The 23,091-nt window shown below is 41.8% G+C and overlaps 1 protein-coding gene across 1 annotated transcript in view; it reads left to right on the top strand.

The window, feature by feature from the left end:
- Nucleotides 1-4,932: 4,932 nt before the first annotated feature.
- CELF1 (CUGBP Elav-like family member 1) overlaps nucleotides 4,933-23,091 on the top strand; it is a 69,410-nt gene continuing 51,251 nt past the window's right edge. Inside the window, exon 1 of the mRNA XM_087821876.1 lies at nucleotides 4,933-5,012. The gene's annotated coding sequence lies outside the window, so the exon portion shown is untranslated. The remainder of the gene's footprint in view (nucleotides 5,013-23,091) is intronic.

The following is a 23,091-nucleotide window of genomic DNA, read 5'->3' as shown; positions in this document are numbered from 1 at the left end:
GAACATTCATATGCAAGTTTTTGTGTGTGTGTGGACATAAATGTTTTCATTTCTCTTGGATATCCACCTAAGAAAGAACTGTTGGGTCTTATGATAACACTATGTAATCTATGTGTAACCTTTTTAAAAAAATCATTGTTATGTTGATAAAAATTTGTGTCACTAAATGCTGCGTTATAAGCACTTTCCATGTTATTATATTGTCTTAATCATAAGCACTTTCCATGTTATTATATTGTCTTAATCATTTAAAATGAACCTAATTACTACACCGTAATGTAATCATTCTATAATTAGACATTCGGGCTATTTCCAAATTTTTGTTTCCAAACATTTCTAGCATGAATTTTTTTCTATATTCATTTCTATATGTTCTGCATTTAGAATTATTATAGTAGGATAGGTTCCTAAAAGTGGAATTATTGTGTCAAAGGATTATTTACAATTTTTGCTTTATATATAAAGTGTATAACCTGAAAAGTTCTATCCTTACCCTGAAACCCACTCTTTAAAATACAGACATATATATATATATATTATATATGTATATATATATATATATGTATTACCAACAGTTTGTGATGAACATTTTCATAATAAAATAAATAACTGAAAAACTGAATAAATTGAACAGGGAAAACCCATATAACCACCATCTAAATTCTACAATTAACATTTTATTGTTTATCACACTCACCCATTAATCTATCCTATTTTTGATACATTTATTTTTATTTATTTTTTAAATATATCTTTATTGATTTAAGAGAGAAGAAGGGAGAGAGAGAGATAGAAACATCAATGATGAGTCATTGATGGGCTGCCTCCTGCACGCCTCCTACCGGGGATTCAGCCTGAAACCCTGGGCATGTGCCCTGACCGGGAATCAAACCACGATCTTCTGGATCCTAGGTTGATGCTCAACCGCTTAGCCACGCCAGCAGGGCTGATACATTTAAAATATACATTTTTATAAAGTTGACATCCTATTATTTACTGCTTTGCGACCTTTTTTCACTCGGCAATGTAAGTATTATGTCATGCCAATATATAGATAAATATTTCCTCTATCCTTTTCAATGAGCTACACGGTATTCCAATATATGGCTTTCAATTCAACTTTAAAAATGTTTATTGAGCCCAGCCAGCGCCACACACCAGAGGTGGAGCATCAGCCTAAGATGCAGGAGATCTGCCTTTGATTCCCCAGCGGGGCACGTGCCTGGGTTGCAGGCTCCGTCCCCAGTCGGGGGCGTGCAGGAGGCAGCCGATCAATGGCTCCTTCGTCATTGATGTTTCTCTCTCTCTCCCTCTCCCTTCCTGGTTCTGAAATCAATAAAGACATTTTTTAAAATAATAAAAAATAAAAATATTTATTGAGCGGCCTGTATCTTCCAGATAATACCCCAGCACTTGGGATACATCGGTGAACAACACCAGTGAGGGGTTCTGCCCCTCTATTCTCTTGCCTTTGCTGTATGAACTGTATTTCAGGATAACCAAATATCCCCAGTTGGTGCGGGAAAGTTCTTCTCTACAGCAGGCTTCCTGTTAACAAATGTGGAAGGAATAATAAAATTAGAAACTCAGCATTTTGCAATCCCTGGTGAAATAATTGATCCAGTCAGTGGTCGTCAATGGATAAAAGCATGAGATGAAAAGCTGATAGGAAACTCCCACGGAGGGATCAGGCCAAGGCCACCCAAACTGATTAATCTCCACGTGGATAAAAGCAGAACAACCTGACCTCATTGGCCTCCAGAAGTGATGCAGCATGGTGTTCACAGCACTGACCTCAAAAAAGTTGAAACTGATCTTAACCAGGCCTCAAAAGCTAACTTTCATTTTACAGGGAACATAGGCGGTAAAGGGGTAAGTTAAATGTCATCACGGGAGAGCAACAGATAAATCCAGAATATAAAACATTTTACAGAAACAACTGACTCAGCTGATTTTTATCAAGTCAAAGCATGAAAAAAAGAATGGGAGAGCCAGTGCCTCAGATTAGGGAATCCTGGAGACATGATGATCTTCCCCGCACCCCTGGAAATCGCCGTTCTACTTTCTGCCTCCATGTCCTTGGCTACGGCAGGTACTTCATATAAGTGGAATACCGTGTATATGTCCTTCGTGACTTTTTTCACTTAGCATCATGTCCTCAAGGTTCATCCGTGTTGTAGCAGGTGCCAGAAGTTCCTTCTTTTTTAAGGCTGAGCAATATGCCATTTATGTATACACCACAGTTTGTTCATTCATTCATTGATGAACACCTGCATTCTGAAGCCCAGCCCTTTCTGAGCCTTGGCAAAAGGATGACCTATAGCTCACATAACAAACTTCAGAAAGGGAAATGTGCAGCTGGCAGCAGACATCAGCAGGGGCTCACACGCTGCCAGGACTTTATTTCTCATTCCTCCTTCCCCAGCTCACATCTCCCCATATTTGCTTCCTACAAGAGAGAATATCTCTTCCCTTAGCTGTTGACAATGAGGAAGAATTGACATTACATACATATGTATGCAGTATACACATATATATGTGTACATCTACACACACACACACACACACACACCTATATATGTCTTTTTATTTTTACTTTTTCTTGGTTAATCCTTACCCCAGGATATTTTTTCAATTGATTTTTAGGGAGAGTGGGGAGGGGGGAGAGAGAAATATCCTTGTGAGAGAGACACATCAATTGGTTGCCTACTGCACACGCTCGACCTGGGCAGGGGATTGAACCTGCCACCCAGGTAGTTGCCCTCGACCGGAAATTGAAACCACGGCCCTTCGGTGTGCAGGCCAATACTCTAAGCACTGAGCTGCACTGAGCCACACTGGCCAGGGTATTGATTTTTAGAGAGAGGGAGGAGGGAGGGAGGGAGAAAGAGAAACACTGATGTAAGAGCAGAACATCTATCTGCTGCCTCCTGCTCGCCCCCACTGGGGGAATCATGTCCCCACCAGGGGATCAAGCCCAAAACCCAGGCATGTGCCTGACCGGGAATTGAACCAACGACCTTTTGGTGCATGGGATGACACCCAACCAACTGAGCCACACCGGCGAGGCTGTTTTTGTTTTTGTTCTTGTTTTGTTTCTTAATATGCGAGATTTACTTAATTTTATTTTATTGATTTCAATTGGTTGGAGCGTTGTCCTGTACACCGAAGGGTTTGATTCCCAGTCAGGGCAGATACTTAGGTTGTGGGTTTGATCCCTGGTGGGCACATACAGGAGGCAACTGATTGATGTTTCTTTCACATCAATGTTCCTCTCTCTCTCTCTCCCTTCCTCTCCCTGAAAAGATAAATAAACATATCCTCAGGTGAGCATTAAAAAAGTCCTATTTGTGATTAAAAAAAAAAATTAATTATGGTAATGTATGTGACAACATTCTACAAGCTATAATGGTCTATAAATATAGGATGTTTTCAGTAAATTACATATAAAATTATCAATATGATCATATAATTGACATAATAATTGTATATAAAATGATAAATGAGAGCATTCGATTAAGGAATACGACAGTGTACAACTTAGAGGCTGATTCTTCCCATCTACCTGTATATGGTACTAGAAAAACTGTGGTTAGTTTTTTTTTCCTGCCAAGGGGGAAAGAAGTGCTTCCAACACATGGGAAAACCCTTGAGGCTTCTGCTTGGGAGTCCACTTGTTTTTTTTGTGGTAAGGTAGGGTATAATCAGTATTTGTGGGTATAAGGATTATTTGCTCTGGGAAGTCAGATGATGTTACAGAAAATTCATTTGCAAACCCATGAGTTATTTGCATGTTGTTGGGGCCAAAAGGCCCCAGAGCTAAGTTTTATTTCTCTCTCTGTATTTCACTGTCCAACAAGATGTAGAACCCGCTGAATAAACGACCTTAGCCTTTTTAAAAAACAAACTATTGTACTGTTTGCATTGCACCTAGATCCTGGGATTCCAGAGTCACTCTGGAGGAGGTCTTTAAGGTCCTAACCTGGGTTGCTTAGAAAAAAAATTTTTCCCCTGCGGAAAGAAGTTTGGGGCCAGATCACCCACCAGTTTCTTAACAGGCCCCTTATGAGCTTCCTGGCGCAGCAGGGATTTGGCAAGGTTGTGCGTTCACACAGCGGATCATCCCGCTAGAAAGCATTCCCTTAATTCTGAAAGCTTGCAATCCACTCACATTCCACTCACATTCAGCAAAGGAGGAGGAAGGCCGGGACCCTGTTGCTCCTCGGCTGGGACAGAAATGAGGGTGTGTCATGTGCCCAAGGCTGGCCAAGCACACCCTTCCCTTCCCTTCAGCTCATCCATCATCCACCCATCATCCACCCATCATCCACCCATCATCCACCCATCATCCACCCATCATCCACCCACCCACCCACCCACCCATCCATCCATCCATCCATCCATCCATCCATCCATCCATCCATCCATCCATCCATCCATCCATCCATCCATCCATCCATCCTCGTTTCACTATGTGCATATTCAGTGCCAAGCAGGGGTCCTTGCCCATCAGGTCCTCCGAGCTCCCGTGGGCGCGGTGCGCAGAGCCGAGAACTTCAGGTTCCCAGGCCGGGGTCCTCCCACCCTTCCCTCCAGGAGAGCTCGGAGACAAAGGGATGCGCCCCGGGAGCTCCCAGAGCTGCGGGTTCTCCTGCGGCCGGGTTTCGGCGCAGTTGCTTCTCCACTCCCCAGCCCGAGGGGGCGCTGCAGCGCCGGGCGTGGGCCCGCCCCTGCGCCGCGCCGCGCCGCGCCGCGCTCCGCTCGGGTCTGCGCTGCGGGCGGCCCCGCCGTGGTACGCGCTCCTCGCCGCCCCCCCGGCCCTCCCCGCCGGTGGTAGGTGCCGGAAGTGCCGCCATTTTGGGGTGTTCTGCTCTGGCGGCAGCGGCAGCGGCGGCGGGACGCGGAGGCTCCCCCGGGACTCGGCCTCAGCAGCGAGGCGGCGGCGGCGGCGGCGGCGGCTGAGGAGGCGCAGGCAGCAGCGGAGGCAGCGGCGGGCTCAGGTGCAGCCGCTGGTGAGTGCGGCGGCCGCGGGATAACGGGCCGCTGGTGGGAGGGAGGGAAAGGAGGCTGGAGGGAGGCGCCGCGGGGCGGGTCCGGTCCGGGCGGCCGCGGGGCACAAGGCCCTCGGGGCGCGGCCGCTCCTCGTTTTCCGCGCGCCCCGGGGGCAGGGCCGTCGTCTCCTCCCGCGTGTCCGGGTTCTCTGCTCCCCGGGTCCCGCCGCGTTTGCCCTGCGCGTGCCCCGGTGCCCAGGGAGACCCGCCCTCCTCGTGGCCTCGCTCCCTCTCCCCGCGCCCTTTGCCTTCACCCTCCGGACCCAGCCGGCTCCGTTCCCTGCCCAGGGGCAGCTCCGTTCTTTTCTTTTTCCGGCCGCCGTGCCAGACCCAGGCTGCCTGCCCGGGACACCCCTTCCTGCTCCTGTCGCCCCACGTGTTCCATTTGCTCGTCCCTGGGGGGGGCCAGGACCCCTGTCCCCGGAGGGCAGCGCGTCCCCTCAGGGGCGCGGAGAGCCCCGGTTCCTCGGCCCAGATCCGCCAGGGCCTCGCTCGCCCTCCCCCACGTCAGGTGCTCACCCCGTCGTGGCCTAGAAGCTGGGTTGCGATCTCGCACCCGGGGCGCGGGGAGCATCGCGGAGCTTTCCGCGGGGCGCCTGGTTTTGGATTTAAAGCCGCCGGTGTCTTGGCTGTGGTCCTCGGGTCTGGGTGTCGTTTGAATTCTCTTAAGACTGTTGCACAAGCTTTAAGGAGCCTTTCGTCGCTTTAGGCTCATCCTCGTAGTTGGTCGGAGCCTGTTTCATCAAAATGGAACCTTTCTCTCGCCGGCCGAGTCAACGCTGTACTTTTATTGCCCCCGAGTTTGGAGGCTGTATCGTAACAGTTCTGAGTAGAACGGAGCGCTGTAATGTCTGCCGTGCGAGGTGCCCGGTGCCCAGCGACTCCTGCACGGGAACTTCAGCTCCTCAGGGCTCTTGGCTTCTCTGCGGAACGGGGAGGCTTTTTTATCGCATTCTTTCCCCTTTTCCACAAGTGTTAGGTCGACTCTTTGTGAGCGTGGCCTCTCCTGGAGTTCTGTGCGTGCTTCAGGCTCTTCTGAAATTCTCGGTGAGGCAGAAGGTGTCTCCACTCAGAACCGCCCAGGGCTCTTTTTCTCTCTGTTTTCACGTTAACGAGCCCACGTGGAAAAATCACGGTTACCATTGCTTGCGTAAACTGTTGCTACAGTCACCCCAATACCTTCCGTGCCCGTTTTTTTTCTGTTCTCCTGACTTGACAGTATGTGGTTTCTGATCATGAGTTAGCCAAGATTGAATCCGGAGTTTTCAGCTGTTGCTTTAACCAGGAAGTTTATGGTTCCCCCAGTGGTTCCAAATTTCCTCTCGACCGTGCGCCACCTGTGTCCATTCAGAATGGCTGTTGGCCTGGAGCGTAGGCCTCCACTTATTTCCAGCCCTATCTTCTTGCCCGTAGGGTTTTCTTCTAGATGTTATCTCTTAGATAATGTCTGGGCTCAGAGTCCATTAGCATGTGGGGTTCTTAGAGACAGAATATCTTTTCCAACCCCTTCACTTTTTAGATGAGGAAGGGAAGGCCCCCAGAGGTTAAGTGACTTTGCCCAAGGTTACCTAGCAAGTCCTCTTAAAAGAGTCTCATCAGATTTTTAAAAAACAATACCGTGCAAATTGCCCTTTAAGATGTGATGGAATGGAAAGGGCCCTGAGTTTGAAGTGAGGAGGCCTGGATCGTAGTCCTTGCTGTCAGTTACTAGCTGCACAAACTGAGCCTCGGTTTTTTCTCATCTGCAAAATGGAGGAAATGTGTCTACCTCGCACATGTTGCTAATCCAGCCTCAGTGCTGTAGCACGTGAAAGTGCCTGTGGCTCAAGAGGCAGGCAGTGAAATTTTGAATCAGATGATTTATTTATTTATTTATTTATTTTTCAGATGATTTATTTTTATAAAACTTGGGTTTTTTTATTATTGCAGAAGTTACAGGTTCATTATAAAAAAAAATACATGTAAGCCAAAAAGGAAAAAACTCCCCCTAGTCGCACCACTCAGAGGTAATTATTGATGTCCAGTCTTTGTCTTATCACCGGTTTTATATGCTATAGAAATGTTCCTTATTTTACCAAAAGAGGCTTATCCTAGTAACAGTTTTCTGCTGTGTTTTAAGATTTAATAATAGGTGATAGGCGGGTTTAACAACCACATTTTAAATGGTGCTCTGTATTTAACAGCTCTAGCACATGTGAGGTAGGTCAGTGGATATCACAGTACTGGAGCAGAAAAATCGCTCTTTAAACATATGCTGAGCTGGAAGAGAAGGCGAGGAAGGGCACAGACCTAATATTTATTGTATGTCTACAGTGGTTTAAAAAAAAATTTTTTTTTTAAATAAAGATTTGGCTCTGCTGCTAAATGTGGAGTGTGAGTCCAGCATTCCCTGCCCCTTCCTGTGACTGCTACTGCAGCTTCTTTAACTTACTTTGACTGTGAGGTTAGACCTAATAAGGAAGTGGGAAGTTAGAGGGTGGTGGTGTGCCTGGAAAGGGAAAGAGAAGAATTGTCACCTGGAGGCCACTGTGAATTTGAAGGAAATAGGAGCATTAGGCTCCAGAGTTCAAGGCTTTGGGTACTCCCAGCAAATTGCTGTTTCCTCTGCTCCCCCCCCCCACCTTTTTAAACAACTTTATTGAGATGTAATTCACACAACATACAATTCAGTGGGTTTTGATATATTAAATTATTTTTTAATTGAAATACAACAAAATTTGCCATTTTAACCAATTTTTATATTTGCGGTTTTTATGTGGTAAAATCACATAATATAAACTTTACCATCTTAACTTTTTTTAAAAGACTTTTTTTAATTGATTTTTAGAGAGAGAGGAAGGGAGAGGGAGAGAGAAACATTGATGTGAGAGTGAAACATTGATCATTTGCCTCCTGCACACCACTGGGGATCAAGCCTGTAACCCCAGCATGTGCCCTGATTGGGACTTGAACTGGCAACCCCTCAGTGCACTGGACATCGCCCAGATAACTGAGTCACACTGGCCAGGGCCATCTTAACCATTTTTGAGTGTATAGTTCTGTGACATTAAGTGTATTCACATTGTTGGGAAATCTCTACAGAATTTAAAAAATTTTTTTAATCCTCACCTGAGGATATTTTTTCCATTGCTTTTCAGAGAGGAAGGGGCGGGGGGGGGGGGGGAGAGAAACATGGATGTGAGAGAGGCACATCAATTGGTTGCCTCCTGCACACACCCTGACTGGGGTCAGGAATCGAGCCTGCAACCAAGATACGTGCCATTGGCTGGAACTGAACCTGGAACCCTTTAGTTTGTGGGCAGACACTTTTTTTTTTTTAAATATATCTTTATTGACTTCAGAGAGGACAGGAGAGAGAGAGCTAGGAACATCAATGATGAGAGAGAGTCATTGATCGAGCCCGCAACCTGGGCATGTGCCCTGATCGGGAATTGAACCCAGATCGCCTGGATCCTAGGTAGATGCTCAACCGCTGAGCCACGCCTGGCTGGGCGGCACTCTTTTTTTTTTTTTTAAATATATCTTTATTGATTTCAGAGAGAGGAAGGGAGAGAGAGAGATAGAAACATCAATGATGAGAGAGTCATTGATCAAGCCCACAACCTGGGCATGTGCCTTCACCAGGAATCGAACCCTGATCTCCTGGATCCTAGGTCGATGCTCAACCGCTGAGCCACGCCCGGCCGGGCCTGGCGGCACTCTTAACTGAGCCAAACTGCTAGGGCATCTACAGAATTTTTATCTTGCAAATCTGAAAGTTTACAGTCCCATCAAGTAGCACAAGGGCTTTAATATTTCCACATCGTTGCCAACACTTGTTTTTTGTTTTTTGTTTTAAATTTAATTTAATTTTAGAAGAAGAAAGAGAGACATCGATTTGTTGTCCACTCATTCATGCACTTCCCAGTTGATTCCTGTATGTGCCCTAACCAGGGATCGAACCCGCAGCCTTGGCATATCAGGATGATGCTCTAACCAACTGAGCTACCCAGTTTTTAAATTTTTTATTAAAGAGTAGCTATCCTGGCCCAGCTGGGCGTGGCTCAGTGGTTAAGCATCAACCTATGATCCAAAGGATCCAGGTTCGATTTCCGGTCAGGGCACATGACCGAATTTCGAGCTCAGTCCCCAGTGGGGGGCATGCAGGAGGCAGCCGATCAATGACTCACTCATCCTTGATGTTTCTCTCTCTCCCTCTCCCTTTCTCTCTGAAATCAATAAAGATATTAAAAAAAAAAAAAAAAAAGAGTAGCTATCCTAATGGGTATGGGATGATATCTCATTGTGGTTTTGATATGCATTTCACTGATTAATGATGTTGAACATTATGGTTTTTGGCCAAGGTCTTTGCAGAAATGTCTGTTCAAGTTCTTTGCCCATTTTTAAATCAGATTTTTTTTTTTTTTTTGGAAGGGGGAGAAAGAGAAAGAGACAGAGAGAAACATCGATGTGAGAGAGACACATGGTTGCCACCCACAGGAGCCCAGACTGGGAGCGGGGATCGAACCTGCAACCCAGGTATGTGCCCTTGACTGGGAATTAAACCCAAGATGCTCCAGTGTGCAGGCGGATGCTCCAACCACTGAACCATACCAGCTACAGCTGTTTGATTTTTTTGTTGTGAAATTGTAGTTTTTTTAATATATTCTAAATGTTAACCCCTTTTTAATTTTTTTAAAAAATATATCTTTATTGATTTCAGAGAGAGGAAGAGAGAGAGAGAAACATCAATGGTGAGAGTCGTCATTGATTGGCTGCTTCCTACACGACCCCTACTGGGGATCGAGCCTGCAACCTGAGCATGTGTGCTCACGGAATTGAACTGCAGTCTCCTGGATTCTAAGTCGATACTCAACCGCTGAGCCACGCCTGGCCTGGCCCCTTTTTAATTTTTGATTTGCATGTACTTTCTTCCGTTCTGTAGGTTGCCTTTTCACTTGGTCGGTTGTGTCCTTTAAAAACTTAATATTTTTTAAAGTTTGATGTCATCTCATTTGTCTGTTTTTCATTTTGTTGCTTGCGCTTTTGGTCTTATACCTAAAAAATCATTGCCCAAGTCCAAAACCATGAAGCTTTCCCCCTACATTTTCTTCTAGGAGTTTTATAATTTTAGGTTTAGGTTAGGTGATTTTAGTCATTTTTAAGAGTACATTCATAGTGCTTGGATGGTGGGGCTTAGTTGTTTGAGCATTGTCTCATTCATCAAGAGGTCACAGGTTCAATTTACAGTCCGACCGTATGCCCAGGTTGTGGGCTCAGATCCCTGGTGGATATGTAGAAGGCAGCAGATTAGTGTTTCTCTCTCATTGATGTTTCTGTCTGTCTCCGTCTCCCTTCATTTCTCTGAAATCAATAAAAACTTTTTTTTTTAAAGTACATTCACAGTATTGTGCAGTCACCACCACTATCTTTTTCCAAAATGTTTTTTCACTCCAAACAGAAACTTTGTAACCATTATTAAGCAATAACACCCCATTCTCCCTCATAGCCCTTGGTAACCTCTAGTCTACTTCCTGTCTGTATGAATTTGCCTCTTCTGGGTATTTCGTGTAACTAGAATCCTACAATATTTTTGTCCTTTTGTGTCTGGCTTATTTCAGTTAGCACAAAGTTTTTAAGGTTCATCCATAGTAGCATGTATGCATCAGGACTTCATTTCTTTTGGTGGCTAACTTCCTCTGCTTCTTGAGGTCAGGGATGTCTTTTGATAGCGCTCCCCTCTTCCGATTAGTCGCGCCTCGGGTAAACCTCATTGGCTACGATACTGCCACTGCGCAAAGCTGCTCTCTCCTCTTTCGGAACTCTACAAGGGCCACCGAATTGGTTAGAATGCATGCTCTGTGTATGGATTGCCACACAGGTATGTTCACTAACAAGCTCAAATCTCTTGAAAATTCAGACATGTTGTTATGCATAAAAGTACATGACAATGAACCAATCCACAGTTAATAGCACCATTTCTAATTTAATCATAATTTCCAATCTTTCAGTGTTCAGCATATTCAAAATACTGCTTGTATACAGAAAAAGTGTCACATGAAGAGAACAAGAATAGGCAAGTTTAAGTTTCTGCCTTTGCTTTGTAATAATAATACAGGAGTTTTTTTGTCAGAGAGTGGACTGATCTCCAGGTATTCATATTGTGTACAGATAAGTTTAAAAACTTGGCATTTAATGGCCTAGTTTGATCAATATTTTCAGGGAAAGAGCATACTGAAGGTAGTCATAGGTCTTGTTTTTTTCAGTAGGAACAAAGCTATTCAGAGTATTCTCGTGCATGAAAGGCTTTCTTAGGATGAGCTTCTTATTTTTTGGAGATTCATAACTGATTTTCATCTGCTTGATTTTCTACTTTTCCTCTCTTTGCTTTTTGGACCTTGCCTCCCACTCCATTTTCTTCTTCTCTAGTAATAAATGGAGTTTAATATTAATCATTGGGTCATAGAATGAACTGGAAGTTTTATTCAGTGAACCCTATTGTGCCATGAAGTATTACAGCCCTCACAGTACTTAACACAGGAGACTTTATTTTAGTGTCGGGGAGGATATACATGCAGTACATTTTTTCCAAACAACGTGAACCACTCGTTTGTTCAAAGCTGTTCTTTGAGTCTTGGTTATTTTTTATAATAGTTAGAAATTGAATGTAGCATGGAAATTCAAGTGTTTCAGAAATATTTGAATCAGGAATTAACTTTCTATGTAGCCTTTCCAAGTAGAACTTCTAATAAATTATGAAGTTGATACTAACATAATCCTTATTTACCTGCACACTCCTTTCAAGAGGTGATATGGCACACAGAAATAGTCAACAAGCAAGTAAAATAGAAACAAATTTTTGAAAAAATCCTGGAGAAGTACTTTTCCATAATTGAGAATTGATTATTTGATTTTTTGAGTCCTTAAAACTTGTGGTTTCAAAGAATGATGTGACTCGACTGGGGTTTATAAGCATAGCTAGGGAGGGATAGGTGTGACAGCTCAAGCCAGTGGGCTTAAAAATTGGTATCATCACTGTGTGTGACCTTCACATTTCTGGGCCTGTTTTCCCATTTTTAAAATAGAGATACCAACCTGGAATGGTAATGTGAGAGCTAATTGAGATAACATGCTGGGCACTGAACAGTGTCTGGTACAGTGTTGATAATGCTATTTCCTTTTTTCATGTGTAGAAATGGGCATACTACTTATCACATGGGTCAGCAGTGCAGTTCAACCAAAAAAATGTGACACAGTTAAAATGCCTAGCAGTGCTGTACATAAAAAGTTGCTACTAAGTCAGTGTTCCTTTCGTTTTTCCCCTTCTGGGTGCATTTTGTTTTGCATTTTCCTTTGTCTTTTATGGCTTAAGGGATGAGACATTGTTTCCTAATGTCCAATTTGTGCATCTGAAATGTTGTCTGCACAAGGCATCCTTCCCCAATACAACCTTTTAGCTTACTGTTCCCTGTGGAATCCTTGGGTAATGTGGTTTCCTAGATTCATTTTCGCTGTCTACTTCACATGAGAATCTGTTGGTAGAAAACTGAAAATACAAATGAGTATATTATTGGATTTGTAATAGGGACACCTGAGTCTCTTCCTAAGTAGGTAACTAGTTTTAGGCATGGGGGAGGGGGAGAGTTCTAATATTAAAAGTTTGTAATGCAGAGGAAAGAGTTAATCAGTTTTAGCTATTTGCTTTGTAAACTATATTGTATCAAGAATCCTTATCTGAGCTTTATAATTTGCTAAAGACAGTTTTCCTGATGAGATCTTATAATTGTAACCTTAAAGTAGGGGTTTCTTTACAGAATTGTTCCATTGTTATTTTTTTATTCTCTGCTATGAGGCCATGAGCACATGTATTTTTATTTTTATTTTTTTAATCCTCACCCGAAGACATGCTTAGAGAGAGGAAGTGGGGGAGAGAGAGAGAAAGAAACATCGATGTTTGGTCAATTAGTTGCCTTCCCTACGCTCCACAACTGGGGATCAAACCTGCAACCCAGGTATGTGCCCTGACCTGGAATTGAACCTACATTCTGGCTAGGCCTATTTGTTTATTTTAAACTTCTTTGAGTTCCAGACCTGTTAAATTTTCCAAGAATGCTTTATATCCATCATAAACTCCATATTGACTTAACCTATTCTTTCCACTAAGGAAATATTTAATTCTCCTAAAAACTTTATCTCACGATCTCACATGCTAGAAGGATAAATACCAAAATTTTCTCTGAGTGTTGGGACATGTGTGATTTTTTTTCCTTCTTCATACTTAACATTAGTTTCTTGTTTTGTTTTTTGAGGATTTTTTTTTTCTTGGAGAGAAAGGGGAGGGAGAGAGAAACATCGATGGGCTGCCTCCTGCACTCTCCCTGACCAGGAATCAAACTGGCAACCTGTCGGAGCATGGATGACTCCCAACCAACTGAGCCACACTGGCCAGGGCTGTCATTAATTTCATAAGTATGAAAAGTTAGGTTAAAATTAGACTTTTTTCAAGGGATGAGAAAGGGGAGCAGACTAAATATAAGATAATTCAGCCTTTTAAGTGATTTAAAGCATTTTAACTTAGAGCTTTGTAAAATTCTATCTAATGTGACAATCATCTGCCCTTTACCCCATTTTTCAAGAAATGAACTCATTTTCAGAACAGTTTTTGGATTGTAACGCTGATTTTTCTTTTCCTCCTTTAGAAAATATGGCAGCAAATGTAAAGAGGAATGGTGAGTTCTAGTTTAGAGGCTGCAGTGAGATCTGACAGATCTCACTTAGTTGATTTTATTTATTTTGTGGGGGCAATTATTTATAGTTGATTTGACATCATTTAGTTTTCATTCAAAGAGACAGTCAGTGATATGCATATATATTTTTTCATCTTCACCTGAGGATATTTTTTCCATTGCTTTTCAGAGAGTGGAAGGGGCAGGGAGAGAGAGAGAAAAACACCACTGTGAGAGAGAGACATCGATTGGTTGCCAGGGAGCTAGCTTGTAACTGAGGAAAGTGCCCTTGTCCGGAATCGAACCTCGGACCCTTCGGTCCGCAGGTGGACTCTCCAACCACTGAGCCAAACCGGCCAGGGCAGTGATGTATTTCTGTTTTAATTAGGAGAGAGGTAAAGGCTGAAGATTTCTGGCCTATCTTAGTAACTCATTTTTTATCATAACTTTTTTGTGCAGAAAGGGTAGGGATTGTGATGTGTATTGTTTACATATAAATTTAACAACTTCTTTGTACAGTGATTTTTGTTACCAGCAGTGTTAGAGGCAAAATTGGACCTTGCTTGAGTTCAGCAAAGAAAGATTTCAGAGCCAAAAACTCAAATTGTAAGAGAAAGTTTATTTAGAAAGTTACAGAGGTAGTAGAAGTGAGCCAGCTGGGCTGCATAGGCTCAGGAAACAAGTTCTGTGAGGAAAAGAAGGGCCCTTGGAGCTTAGGAGAGGGAAAGATAGAGGTAACTCGCTTGGAGGGGAGAAGAGAGGGAAGGGAAGGGTTTAGCTAAGACCACTGAATTGATTTTAATGTGCTACTTTTAGGTGGAGAGTGTGGCTTTAGAGAAAGGAATGTTCAATAAATAAATAAATAAACAAATAAAATAAAAAAACAACTGTTCACTAACTTTCCGACCTCCACCGACTGCCAGCTCGTTTTTACAGCTTTGTTCAGCTTTGAAAAATGGAGTTGAATATCACTATCCCCCTGTTGAAACTCCATTGAAACTTTAGTTTTGAGTTGGGAAATGTCTTTAGTTTGGGGATTCTACAAAATGAAGTTTTTTAGTTCCAAAGCTGTTTAATGTTATAGTGTTACACTTTGAATTTTGGAAGGTCAGTAGTCAGTAGTTTCCGTTTACATCACATTGGTACTCTTCACCAAAGGAATCCCTAAATTAGAAACTGTCACCACTTTCTCACTGGTCTTTAACCTTTTTGTTTCCTGTGAAATTGAAGCAAGCTCTTGCAGAGGCTAGAAATGTGTCCAATAGATACTTTGGTGATCATGTGGGGTAATAGTCTACTGTGAGTAGACTGTCTTTTCTAACCCAATATTTGGACATCTGTTAAGTTTTTGCTAGTTTCTGTTTTATACGGATAATTCGCTGTAGGCTTTTCCCAGCTTCTTTTTGTGCTTGTAGCATTTGTGTGTGGGAAACATTCCTCTTTTCTGCTCCAGGGCCCTCCCCCCACACTACCATCGCATAGCTTGCCTAGTGTCTCTCTCCTGCCTGAATTCTGTCTGCGTAATGCTGCCAACTTACCATGCTGGATTGGGTGGAGTACTACCAGGGAGAAACACCTGTGTCGTCTGTTTGCTGCCTGCCTGATTTGGAATGCTGTCTGAGCAAGAGTCTTAGGGGTCCAGGGAGTGAAAGGAAGTCAAGGGTGGTGATGACAAGCAACTTGAGAATGTATAACTGACATTCATCAGCTAGCTGGTTATTACTGCACATTGAAGCAGTACTGCTTTGTGGTCATGTAGTCATTTTTAGCCTTATAGTAGGCTTTCCACAAGGATATTTCACTGGAGGCTATTTCTTAGGTGGCTAGAGCAAGAGGAGCAGGCCCTGCATTTGCATCCTCGTTTCTGCTCGTGGCTCAATCTGTTTGCCATTTAGTGCACAGCTAACCTTTCCCATGAAGCTTTTCTTGTCCATTTATTCTAATATTGTATCACAGGGTATTATTTAGTATTTTGTTAATGATTTTTTTTTTCATTTCAGCAAGATATTAAGCTTTTTGAGGATGGAGACTCCTTTTTTTGCTTAGTGAATTACATACCTTTTGAGTCAGGCACTCAGTCCCTACCCTAATTATATCCTGTGATCTAGCCCTTCTTTTTCTTTTTAATCCTCACCTGAGGATATGTTTTTATTGACTTTTATTTATTTATTTTTATTTTTAAATATATCTTTATTGATTTCAGAGAGAGGAAGGGAGAGGAAGAGAGAGATAGAAACATCAATGATGAGAGAGTCATTGATCGGCTGCAGCCCACAACCCGGGCATGTGCCCTGACTGGAAATCGAACCCCAATCTCCTGGATCCTAGGTCGACACTCAGCCGCTGAGCCACGCCCGGCTGGGCTGTTTTTATTGACTTTTAGAGAGGAAAGGGGAGAGAGATGCAAGACAGAAACATCAGTCGGCTGCCTCCCGCATGTGCCCCAACCAGGGATCAAACCTGCAACCTAGATATGTTCCCTGACTGGGAATTGAACCTGTGACTTTTTGGTGTATGGGGAGGATGCTCCAGCCAACTGAGCCACTCGGCCAGGGCTAGCCCTTCTTATAACAGCTTATTGTGCTAGGGGTGGACACCTAACCCAAGCTGGGCAAATCAGTTTTTCCTAGGAATTTGAGATTGGAATTGAGATTTGCGTCTGTAGGGAACAAACAGATCACCTCCAGGGACTTCAAATGTACAAGCTCAGATGCTGGGGCGCAGCCATATTCAGATTCATACATGTGGAAGCAGTGAAGGCCAGTCTGCAGAGAGGGAGAATTAAGTAAATTCATCCAGAAAGATGTATAGATGAGAAATGTAGCTCTGGAGAGAGAGGCTGCCGTCCACCTGCAGAGTAGAAGTCTGGGTGCATAAAGGCTTTTTAGGTGTGGCCTTGTTGTACTTTCTTTCTGTCTTTGGGCTCTGATTATACTCCAGTATCCTTTCAATTGATTCCATTTTATGCTTAAGTTAGTTTGAAGGAGGTTTCTCTTAATTACAACTGAAGAGTTTTAAATAAGACACCAAGTACAGAGCTCTGCCTAACATTTCTTATACTCATCTGAATTTTGGAGTAGTCAGGCCTAGGATCGTCATTCCCTTGAAAGATCATCCATCCACCCCCTGGAAAAGCCTCCCTACCCCCAAGCTTAGGCTGCTTGAGGTCTTGGCTCCTTAGTCTGTAGTGTAGACATGCACCTGTGATGCTGTTTTTGGTGTATAGACAGCTGCTCTCTGGTGCTTTGCCAGATCGAGATTGAAGTGTTTTTTGTTTTTAAACAAGTTTTAATGATAATTTGTTTATAACTACTTCTTTTAGGCATATAAGACAGATAATAAAATAATACTGCTGTTTCAAATAGGAAACTTAAAGTGAGCCATCATTGTTAAAGAATTTTTTTGTGAGGCATATGGATTAGGTCCTTTTTTCTTTTATAGGGAAGTAACACATTTAGTGTCCTGATTGTTTCCTCTTTTTAAAAAAGGTTGATGGACTTGAGTGGAACACAGTGATGTGGGTTGAATGGCGGTTGAGACTTTAAACAAAGGGTAATGGGAAGTGGCTGTGTGCCCAGTTGATGGAGTCTGCCTGGGTTCTGCTGGGTTAGTAACTTCACAAATGATCTGTAATAGGATCATCACAGTGGAGATGTTTTCTTTGAGAAATGTTAATGAGGAAGGGAGGGAAGCTCCGAGAAAGACAGTTTAATGCTTTTAATTTAATTTTTTTTCTTCCTGTGATCATTTCATTTCTGTTAAGTTGAAAGACTTTATTCCAGAAAAATATAAAATTTTCCTGTAATATTAATTAATGTGCAGGAATTAAAAAGCGACAAGAGCCAGCTTTGAAATGTGGATTTGTATACAACCAGGAAGGAATGTATTTGCAGGGTAGAAAAATCTGGAAGGTATTATTTGACACCAGAGGCCAGGTTGTGAATATGTACCTAAACACTGTTATATCATCATGTAATGTGTATATAGTATTGAACCAAATACTGTGCATAGAGGTTTTACAGTCCATAGTGCTTACTCATATCAGGGCTTTATATAAAGTCGATAGTCAATAAATATTTGTTGAATAGTCCATGTTTGGTCTAATGGCACTTTTATGTTTTGAGATAGTTCAGTGCTAAGGACTAGCAATAGGAAGAAAATATTAAAATTGAAATTCTGTGAATTTCTTGTTTGTTCAAATTACTGCTTTTTGAAGATAAAGTATACTTTAAAGCTCCAAGGAATTTTCTGGGGGGGAAAGTAAGCAGTTTTCCATTGAAAGACATTAAGTTGGCTAAGATTTGTACTAGAAAAGCCTTTGTGTAGTTCTGTGATCTTGAAACCTCATATCGTATATTGCTTGGACAAAATCAGAGGGCTCTTAGACAACCCTGATTCTGGCTCTGTTTTCTGTAGCCCCAGAGAATAAGAAAAGGAGAACCTGATACTGCTGGCAGTGTATGCTGTCTTACTTTTCTGGCCAAGGCATGCATTTAAAAATAAAATCAAGGAAATTGTAAACCAGTAGTAAAAATGAATAAAGTACCCAGGAGTTTGCCTCCTTTCATGTCCTGTCACCTGAGTCTCTCCTTTTTGTCTTTAGACTCTCTGATATTAAACTAATGTGGCAAAACTGTCTGGGCTTGTTCTTTGCTCTTCCCCTTTCAAGTTTATGGGAAAGACCATGTTTTTTATATATATGTATATACGTTTGTATGTATGTATATCTCTTCACCTGAGGACATGCTTTGGGGGCGGGGGGGAGAAAGACATTGTCCTAACAGGGATCAAACCTGCTACCAGGTATTTGTCCTGACCGGGAATTGAACTGGCAACCTTTTGGTACACAGGACGCCCCAACCAACTGAGCCACTCCAGCAGGGCATGTTTATAACCTCTGGATACTTTACAAGTGCAATTTAAAAAATTTGCAAACTTCTTTACTGAACTAATTTGGGTTATACATTGTGACAGTGGGACTGGGAAACTTTAAAAATAACTTTTTTGGACCTGCTACAGGAAAGCTTAGGTGAATAAATATATCAAAACCAGATATAATATTTCTATGGAATATCTTGATGCCTGTTGCTTACCTTTAGCTGATGTGTACCCTGTCTCCTCAGATCATTTTTTTTCCCTTTGGGCTTGTGAATTTGTGATTTCTGTTCTATAATATGGTTATGAATTTGGTTTTCAACACATTTATCTTAGTGACATTTATATTTAGGCTTTTTAATTATTAGTTTGAGATTAAGGAAATACTTTTATGAGCACAGGGACACTTTTTGAAGCTTTGTTTCAGGTACTTTCTAGTTTGTAAGTTATTGTGAATCAGGCCTGGGATAGCTGAAGTTCTCCATTATTACTATGAAATCAAGTGCTGTTTTTATTTATTAGTGCTCATCTGTCTGGTGTAACTTTGCTCTGGGCTAAGTAAGATCTAGAGAAAGACTTCACTCTGTTCTAAGAAGCATACAACTTAGAAAAATGTTTTCTTTTGAATTCTGACTGTTCCACTTCTCCTCTGAACAAACCAGATGCACAGATCAGACTTGTAAATGATCTGTTTTCTTAAGGTATCTTCTAACAGAATGTGTCTCGGGGGAGCTGAGTGGCAGCCCACATTTAGCTGGGAGTGGCAGTTCGTATCCCTGAATTATATATCCCCTTTGTTCACACACAGTGACTTTGGAGCAGACTTGGAATTTAAACTTACACTTTTCTGTTCTCATTTAATCAGTTTGATTTATTTTATAATGAGTTTGAGTTATTATATTTTGTGTGTCTGTTACATTTCTAATATATGTAGGGAAGCTGAAATTTCCTGAGTCAAAACTTGCCTTGGAGAACTTTGAAGTCTTGAAGATATTAAATAATATAATTTATGCAGTATGGTGATTTGGAAAGAAATGGTAGCATAAATAGGTCACTGAAACTTCATTGAGTTTGTATTTATTTAATTGTTTTTATGAATAGGGAGGGGAAAGATTAAGGTGAACATATTTAACTCTTTTGCAAGAGAGAGTCACCAAAAGTTTTATTTCTGTAGAACTGTATATTACATGGTAATATTTCTAGAAGGCAGCTTGCTGAAGAAAAATCAGATCAAGCTTTCTGAATTGCCAGATCCAGAACATCAAAAAAATGCTTTGACAAGAAAAAGAAGTGTGGGGGGGAAGGCCTGCTGGATCCACCCCCAGGAATCCTAGTGGGTCCCCATGGTAACAACCTCCTGCTTACAACTTGTCACTGTGTAACTGTCACTGGGGTTCAAAGAAAAGCCAGTATCTCAAGAACTGTGTGGCATTAACTACTTCTTGATAAAATGCTGTTGTACATTTGCAGTGAGCCAGAAATAGAAAGTTAAAGGTTTTAATTTCTGTGTTCCATTAATTAGATGCTTAAAAAAGTTGCCTAATTATGGTAAGGCAGCAGTGGGAAGGTGGTGGCCGAGGTAGGCATAGGGGAAGCCATAGTCTCAGACTATTAGAGTCTTTAGAGGTTTTTCTTCTCTAATCTTTTCATTTTGCAGATGAGGGAAGTGAAATCCCTTACTTAGGTTCACACAGAAGCAGAAGCAGGATTCCAGCCCAGGCCTTCTAATTTTCCAGCAATACTATTCTGTTGTGCCCACCCATGCGTTGCATTTACCATGCCTCTACTTTTCATAAATGAAGTCCCATTTTCTGAGGTTAGGAAAGGTCTTAGAGGTCATGCAGGGAAACTTTCTACGCCATTCTGGACAGGCAGCCTCTGTCCCTTCCACCTTTCCTCAGGTTGAGGTTTACCTAAAAACCCAGTGCCTGATTCAAAGAGAACGAACATAGTTTTACATGGATTTTCCATTGTAAAAGCTCTATGTTTTGTTTTTCTCCCCTTAAACAGCAGTTGAAAATCAGACCCGAGTGCTTTTCTTTAGCCTGTTTATCTCCATTTAAGTCATGGATGTCAGTCATTGACAAGACGGATAATTCATTAGAAGAGTATGTCATACCTAACCTAGAACTTCGACGAGACAGTGCCGTGTTTGGAGCAAGCTAGTTCTTTAGCAGATGGGAGGAAGGATGATCAGTGCTATATGTTCAGCTGCAAGTACCTTATAGTGAGCTTAATATGATGAAATGATTGTGAGCTAAAGAGTATCAGAAGAGTCCTCAGAATATTTTAAAAGAATCAAAAGCCAGATAAGCAAATTGTTTTGCATTTTTTGTGGTGTGTTTGTGAATGCTTTTTCCATTGTTTAGAATAGATTCATTTACACAAAAGTGAGTTTGGAGTTCAAAACCAACATTATTTTGGTAATTATTAATTACATATACCAAAAAAGGGATTTTTAGGTCCATTTTTTGGATGTCATGTTGCTTAGTATTTAGTATACCAGTCATTTATTCTCTTGTCAGTAAGTGCTTCAGTTTTATTTTACTTTTTCTCTCTTGAACTGCTTGAAAGGTAGTACTAGGTAAACATTTATGATAATTAGCTTATTTTATTCCCTTTGAGCGAAGCACAAACCCATATTTTCTAATAAGATGCACAGAAATGTTTTCACTTTCTTAAAACTAGATATTTTTTCTCGAAGAATTTACCATACCTAGAAATGAAGAATTTGGCTCCAACATTGATTTTTCTTTTTGTCTTACCAGAAAATTAAAGTGAAAATACTTTTGGCAGTCCTTTGCTTTTTTTTTTTTTTTAATTGATTTTAGAGAGAGAGGAAGTGAGGGAAAGAGAGAAAGAGAAACATTGATCAGTTGCCTCCCTCACAGGGATGGAACCTGCTGCCTGGGCATATGCTCTGACCGGGATTGAACCAGTGACCTTTTGGTGCACAGGTTCATGCTCAGCCAGGGCTCTTCTGCTCTCTTGACTTCAACATAGTAGGGAATGAAAATGTGGCTGAGTTTTTAATATTCTGGAATTTCGTGATTACCAGCACTTTCTTGCTGTGTAGCCAAGGTAGTTAAAGTAATCAAATATTTTAATCATTAGCAGGTGTGTCCTGGCTCTGAAAGAAATCTTGGCCCTGGCCATTAGCTCAGTTGGTTGGAGCATTGTCCTCACACACTAAGGTTTTGGGTTTGATCGCCAGTCAGGGCACATGCAGGAAGCAACCAGTGAATGCACAGATAGGTGAAATAACAAATCGTTTCTTTCCACCCCCACCCCACCCCCCATCAAAAAAAGAAAAAAGCAGCTCTGGCCGCTGTGGCTCATTTGGTTGAGCATTGTCCCATGTACCTAGAGAGGTCACTGATTCGATTCCCTGTAAGCACATGCCCAGGTTTTGGGCTCCATCCCAGGAGGGGGCGTGCAGGAGGTAGCCGATCGATGTTTCTTTCTCTCTCCCTTTCCCCGCCCCTCTAAAATCAATAAAAACATATTTAAAAAGAAAAGAAGGGAAAAAATCTAATCCTAGCTTTATCCTTTCTCTCATTTATCCTAAAACACATTTACTATTTAGTTGCTATTCTGGTTCTTAATATGACCAGAGAGTTTTTGCATCAAAGTTTATTGTACAGACTTTTCCTTGATTAGAAAGTATCAGATTATAATGTAATGAAAGAAATTTATCTGTTAAGACTTCACATTGATGGGGGTTAGGGGGAGATGGAGACAGATCAACGGGGAAGGAGCTCTGGAGAGAAATGATTGCATCCTTACCATTTTGTAGACAAGGAAATTTGAGCCTAGGAACCTCAGGCAGTCACTTATTTGGGGCATCCAGCTATTTAGTGGTAAGACAGGACTGGGCTACCAACCCACACTCCAAGTGCTGAGGTAGTTTCCTGTACTTTTACTTATTGAGGCCCAGTCTAATAACAATAATGAAATAATTTATTTTTGTAGCCACTCCCTTTCATGTGGTGGTATAATTTTTAACTATAATCAGTACTATGAATTCAGTGTTTCATTCTAAAAGTTCCTACTTTTGAGAGCTTTAGGAAAATAGGTGCACCTGTTAACCAGACTGCTGCGATACTGTTCGTGTACCCTACGTAAACTGTTTATGTACTTCTTGAAAAGTACTAGTAGTTTAACCCTAACAGAAGTGGCATGAAAATGCGGTGTTAAGGTATGTAGCATTCATAGCATAGCATCATCAAGTCTTTTAGAAGGAGTGTGTGGGTCATAATGGAGTTTTTAAGAGCAAGAGAGAGAGGTGGAGGTATCCTGCCCATGGATCATTTAGTAGATGAGAAACTGGATGTTAAATTTTTATTTCATTCCATAGTGAGACATGATGTGACATATGAGTGCCATATCCTTTTTGTGTGTGTGTGTGACCGGTTTGGCAGTTTTATTTAAAAAGTTAAACATATACTTACTACACAGTC

This window comes from Miniopterus natalensis, chromosome 11 (genome assembly GCF_054644295.1).
Source record: "Miniopterus natalensis isolate mMinNat1 chromosome 11, mMinNat1.hap1, whole genome shotgun sequence".
NCBI classification, from domain to species: domain Eukaryota; kingdom Metazoa; phylum Chordata; class Mammalia; order Chiroptera; family Miniopteridae; genus Miniopterus; species Miniopterus natalensis.
Note: the sequence above shows the minus strand (reverse complement) of the source record. Positions and strands in the feature narration are given on the sequence as shown.